This window comes from Austrofundulus limnaeus, unplaced genomic scaffold, assembly GCF_001266775.1.
Source record: "Austrofundulus limnaeus strain Quisiro unplaced genomic scaffold, Austrofundulus_limnaeus-1.0 Scaffold4, whole genome shotgun sequence".
NCBI classification, from domain to species: domain Eukaryota; kingdom Metazoa; phylum Chordata; class Actinopteri; order Cyprinodontiformes; family Rivulidae; genus Austrofundulus; species Austrofundulus limnaeus.
The window spans coordinates 1,352,271-1,358,537 of record NW_013952406.1 but is presented as its reverse complement, the minus strand read 5'-3'; the positions used below and the strand labels follow the sequence as shown (position 1 = coordinate 1,358,537).

The following is a 6,267-nucleotide window of genomic DNA, read 5'->3' as shown; positions in this document are numbered from 1 at the left end:
CCATTTGACCTCCAAACATGATGTGTATTCTGGCATCCAAACAGTTCAATGTTGGTCTCATCTGACCAGACTATATTCTCCCAGTATTWCACAGGCTTGTTTAAATGTTGTGCAGCAAACTTTAAAGGAGCTTCAACATGCTGTTTCTTCAGCAGTGGAGTCTTGCGTGGTGAGCGTGCATACAGGCCATGGTGGTTCAGTGCATTACTTATTGTTTTCTTTGAAACAATCGTACCTGCTAATTCCAGGTCTTTCTGAAGCTCTCCACAAGTGGTCCTTGGCTCTTGGACAACTCTTCTGATAATTCTTTTCACTCCTCTGTCAGAAATCTTGTGAGGAGCACCTGGTCGTGGTCGGTTTATGGTGAAATAATGTTCTTTCCACTTCTGAATTATGGCCCCAACAGTGCTCACTGGAACCTTCAGAAGTTTAGACATTCTTCTGTAACCGATGCCATCATTATGCTTTGCAACAATAAGGTTGTGAAGGTCTTGAGAGAGCTCTTCACTTTTACCCATCATCAGATGGTTCTTGTGTGATACCTGGCCATCATTTGGGACTGAACCAGRTGATATTAACTTGCACTGACAAGGGGCATGCTTGCTTTCTAATTACTGAGAGAGTTCAGCTGGTGTCTTGGCTTTCCATGCCTTTTTACACCTCCCTTTCTTCATGTGTTTAATATTTTTCCCCTGTGCCATTCCTCATTATTACAAACAACTTCATTTCTGGACATTTATGGTTTGATTTCTTTGTATGTATGGATCACTTGGGTTGTTACCYACATCTGGTGAAAATTTCATGTCATTAGCACCTCTAGTAATATATTTACTGAGAAAAATGGTGACGTGTTCAATACTTATTTTACCCGCTGTATTTTGTGTTCATTTGGAGTCTGTTGCTCATGTTTTGTATGGATCTGTTCCTCTTCTGTCATTTTTGTGCGTTTTGCATTAGTTTTAAGGGGTGGAGTGGCAGTTGCCTTTTTTGTCACTAATAGTGGGCTAGGTGATATATTTTTGTGCATTTTGAACATTTTTGCCTTTCGACTTGACAAACAACCGGCCGAAGCAACTCACTCATTACTGAGGACAAGCTCTGTCAATCTAAATACTGAGGTTCAAAAGTCAAGATTAAATTCCAAATCTCATAAAAAAGTTATGATTTAAAAAGAAACTAGCTACATAAATTGGTTTCCCTTCACAGGGACTTTAACTCCCTCACTGTCCTCCCATTATGATTTCATTAATCAAACAGGACGGGCGCGCGCCTTGAAGTTCTGTCGGGTTTGGAGATGAGAGGAATCCGGTGCCAGACGCTGAGCGGTGCGCGCGCCCGGCTGTCCACACAGCGGCCTGGACTGGAGGGCTGGGATGAGCGCGGGAGTCGGGACGGTGGTGGTGATGAGGCCGAGCCACGTACCAGCAGGGCTGTGAGAGGAGCCCCGCACAACAACAACAACATTTTACAAACAAAGCTGCCATCGCGTGGAGGGGAGGGCGAGACGAGAAGAAGAAGTCCACCCGTGAATCTGTGCAACTCTGATTGCAGGGAGGTCGCTCTCGAACGGAGGTAAGCCCGTGAACCGACCACAAAATGTCGCTGTATTGACGGATTTGATGCGCTTACTTAGCCGAGGGAGAGGCGCTCTCACCCGGACCGCCGGAAGCCGGGTGGCCGGTGCTGCTAACGCCGACTTTCGGTGACAGAGTCGAGTTGAGTGGGTTTGCCACCACAGCAGCAGACAGTCTGGCTTTTTTTATTTATTTATTTATTAGGACAGCGGTGCCCCGACAAGACAGACACGCCGAAAACAAAGCGTGAAAACGGCTTCATGTTTAGCCTCAAACAGCCCCCGGTAGCTGTCACGCACGCGCCCCCCTCATCGAAAATTAAACAAGCTAAARATTTTTGACGTGAACGCTAGCTTTTAAGCTAGCTAGCTACGCTCTGGGCGGTATGGGGTTAAAAAAAGTGAAAGTGCATGTAGCTGATATTAGTTGTGATGTCAGCAAATGCTAGCCTTTTAGATGGAATGCAAAGTTGTGTTATCCTTTTGCAGGTAAGGTGGCCGAACAGCTGCACCTTAAGCTAATGTAGCCAAGTTAGCCTGTCATATGTGTTGAGCTTAAAGACTGCAGCTAACAGGCTAAGTAGCCTAAGTTGGCCAGGCCTGTAAAACATTGCTGGTATTTGTTGAACAATGTTGACTTTGGATTCAGTGTTAAACCAAAAAAAAAAAAAAGTTGCTTTTCTAAAACCAGTTTGTGTTCTTTTATATATAAAATCCCCATTCGAGCTTATTTCACATCACTATGTTTTAAACATAAAATTCAAACCAGAGCACTCTGACAGGTTTTGGAAATGCCTCATTTTTGTGCAGAAGCAAAGCTGTGATTTTTTTTTTTTTACTCTCCCACTTATTCATTGCTAACCCAGATGATTTGCACAGGCTGAACCAAAAATGCCCCGTGCATTACTCTATGACCCGATTAAGGGCTTGAAGGGCCAAACACTAACAGAGGCATGAAGCCCCCCTGCAGTGAGCTGGTTAAGGTCTTATGAGTTTGGACAGAGAGAGGAATGTGAACCTTAACACCTCTGCAGAGCTCAGAAATCTCATTAGACTCCAAACCTGACAGGCTTCATGGATTTGAGTAGCGCTTGCATATTAAAAGGTAAAAAGGACAGTATTTTGTCACATATGACTCATCTACCTGAGCAAGTGGCTTGTGAAACTACAGTCCTCTTATTTTTTGTGTGTGTGGTGTAGTGCCTTTGCTCTCACTCCCTTCCTGTGTCATATAGATCTAAACCACAGCAACATATATCCGTTAAATGACTGGTTTCGTGGGTAACTTTACACAGAATTAGTTTGGATTTCTCAGCACGGCTGTTTTTTTAGTAAAGTTTTATAATTTATGCAGGAGGAACAGATTTCTCCACATATTAACAAGTGTTAAAATGGATGATCTGTTTTTATTATTATTATTATTATTGTCAAACTTTGTTATTCTTTCAAAGCTTCCCAAATTAAAATTGATCACACAGCACACTATATTAGTTTTCACTTCCAGATTTGTCAGGTTGATTGTGTTAACTAATCGCCACTGATATTGAGAGTTCTTTACGCGTCACGTTTCCCACATCAAACGACTTCATCATTTCACAGAGTGAAACCATGAAATGACTCGTCTCTGATTTTGATAAGAGTGGAAGGTTTTTTTTTTTTGGTTGCTACTTTTAATTTACAGATGTTTTACGGTTTGTTTATATGTTTCAGTTTTAGGTTTTGTTTTATTTTGGCACGCAGACAAAGGTAGAGCGTTAATGTGTGTTTGCACTGTTTTCCCACAAACAACTGAAATGATTTTAATGAAACTTTCAGAAAGTAATCATTGGAGGTACATAGAGCTGCCACGATTAATCAACGACTAATCGATTATTAAAATAATCGATGACTAATTTAATAATCGATTAATCATTTTCTTTTTTTGATGTTCTTTACTTTGTTTTTCTCTCCAAACTGCTTTGACACCTTCCACTGCCACATCTGCCTTTCTGTCCTTGACACACATGCACAGTAGTGGTAACTGGGGTAGGCRGTGGACGTCACAAGACATTATACAGACAGGCTCTGGTATCATGGCTACCTGACAGCAGAGCTCAAAGTGTGGGATCATTTTAAGAAAATGAAAGAGAAACCTGTGTAATATCTGCAGAGCAGAACTTGCCTTCCACAGCAATTATTTTTAGTTAGCATATAGCTAAAATCTAACGGTTATATAATAGCAGCTGCATTCTGACGTGATAAGCTGTATGTTTTATATTCAATTAACGTATGATCTGATTAGTCGACTAATCGAATAAGTAATCGGTGATTAATCGATTATTAAAATAATCGTTTGTGGCAGCCCTAGAGGTACATCAAAACGTCAGCCAGACACAAGTACACCGCCACAACTAATCAACATTATGAAACCACAAAAATGTCTATAACTCAGTGAATTTTACAGGTTTTGAGCTGAAACCTGGTGTGGTTGTAGCTGAAACTGATCCCTAACTTGTACTCTGAGCTCAAATCTTTTGTGCAAAATCTGTGTAAAATATCTCATGAATAACTTAGTGGATTTGAATTGCATTGCATCTCCATCTTGTAGGTTGTACACAAACTACATATAATAGGTTACTTTCAGGCCCAGGTCTCCCTTGCAAAAAGAGATCTGTGATTTCAATGGGATTTACCTGGTTAAATAAAGGTAAATAAAATCTAAAGCTGATTATTTCAAGTTCAAGATGGCTGACACATTCAATTTACCTTAAAAAAAAAACACAGTATTAGCTACATAATTCAATCAATTTTACTAGGGATGTCCCGATCCAGATTTTTTGACGCCTGATACAATCAGATTTTTTTAATGATTAGTCTTTCCGATACCGATCCAAGAGCTTTATTTCTTTATTTGTTTCCAAGTGACAGGTTGGTAGTAAAGCGAGCCCTGCTGTTCCCACCAAGAAAAGCAACCAGTTTGCAGGTTTTGCGAGATGCAGTTTCAGCATCATTGTTTTCCATTGAAAAGTGTTCCCACACTGTGGACATGGTTGCAAACTTGTGTGCTTCTTGACTTCTTATCGGCAGTTGTAAAGCACAATGATGCTGAAAACTGGATCGGCCCGATCACATGACTAAATCCGATTCTACCCGATTTTCAAAAAAATGGCCAAATCTGCCACCGATCTGATCGGGACATCCCTAAATTTTACAGAGTTGCACAAGATTCTAATTTAGAAAATCTCAGTATAAACAGCACACCATGCATTACATGCAGAAACCTGATTAAATTCTMCTTATTTTTATGCGATCAGAAGAACACTGAACAACAGTGAAAAATACATTTCACATTTTCTTAACAGCATTCATCAAGGCTTAATTAAAAATCAACGTAGTGCTTTTTAAAATCGATACAGTATCAGGAAACAAAACATCACCATATTAACGTGTATTAATATTTTCTTACACCGCAAAAAAACCTGCATATATAAAACCCAAACTCGAGACGAGGAGTGTTAAGCCTTTGTTATTCTTTTATGCAGTTGTTTGTGTTGCTTTGTGTGTTTGAATGAAACAAAGGCACCAGCTGATTGCATGTAACCTTTCCTGCAGGTAATTCTGCGCCGTCATCTCGACAGTGGATAATCTGTTAGGCTTTGTGTCTAGGACAACTTTGAGTGTCGAGTTGCTCCCTCCCCCTGTGGTCTTACTGCTGTGAGAACTGCTGGATGGTTCTTGGAGATCAGAGTCGGCGTGCCGTTTTTTTTTTTTTTGTTTTTTTTTTCACATGAACATAAAGTTAAAGTCTGCATAAACTGCTTATTTTGAGTGTTTGCAAAATAAGAGTAAACAGATTTGTTTGTTCCACTTGCATCCGCTGTCATTGCTGCATGTTTAGCTTTGTCTTAAGACAAAGCATTTGAGAGYATTTCTAGGATTAAAGCAGTAAAGAGACGAATATCATCTACAGACTATTATAAGCACAAAATSTCTGGGCTGCAGGTGCCAGAGTCGCTCCTTGCTCATGTTGTCTTTATATCAAACAAATTGCTGTTTGTTTAACTGTAAGATGTTTGTGTCGAGGGGAAAAAAAATTGCAATCTCCAAGAAAGGAAATGCACTTTTTGTGTACCGCTGTGGGAGGTTTTCGAGCGAAGAAACCGCTGCGTGATGCACGCTCAGCATGACTAGTAAAGGTGTCAGGCTGTTTGAGGTCAACCAGCTGTCGGCCCGGAGCATCTCAGCAGGTACGTACGCAGGCCCAGGACCTCGATCGGTGCTGAAACTCGAAAGCAAAAAATAGATTTTTGATTTTTTTTTTTCAGTTTTTATTATTTATACAAGTGCTAAAATGTTAGGTTGCAAAACATGTAGCACATAAGCTCTGCTGACACGTTGACATACAATTTCCTGTGGTTGTATTTGCAGTAGAAGCTCCTGAGCTGCGGTTACACTACGCTCTCTAACAGTCAATGGGAGATGCACTCACTTGTGATGTTTAAGACCAAAAATCGTGCTTTAATCCGTAACTCTCCGGTTCTTTATGCAAAGATGTAGATTTCTGGAAAGTGCTCAGATTTTTTTTTCAACGGTCTCTTGCGTTGAAGCACAAATTAATCTGTGATTAAGGTAAGTTTTAATGTTTATGATCAAAAATTTAAGATTATAGATGTGATTAAATCTGTTTATGCACAGTCCAGTCAGCTGCTAACTCC

At 40.4% G+C, this 6,267-nt stretch overlaps 1 protein-coding gene across 2 annotated transcripts in view; it reads left to right on the top strand.

Annotated features, from left to right (window-relative positions):
- Positions 1–956: 956 nt before the first annotated feature.
- Positions 957–6,267, top strand: part of znf652 (zinc finger protein 652) — a 19,666-nt gene continuing 14,355 nt past the window's right edge. The window contains exons 1-2 of one of the 2 annotated variants that reach the window (XM_014022678.1): positions 957–1,118; positions 1,258–1,572. The gene's annotated coding sequence lies outside the window, so the exon portion shown is untranslated. Of the gene's footprint in view, positions 1,573–6,267 lie in introns of both variants that reach the window. The other variant, XM_014022672.1, reaches the window with a different exon arrangement.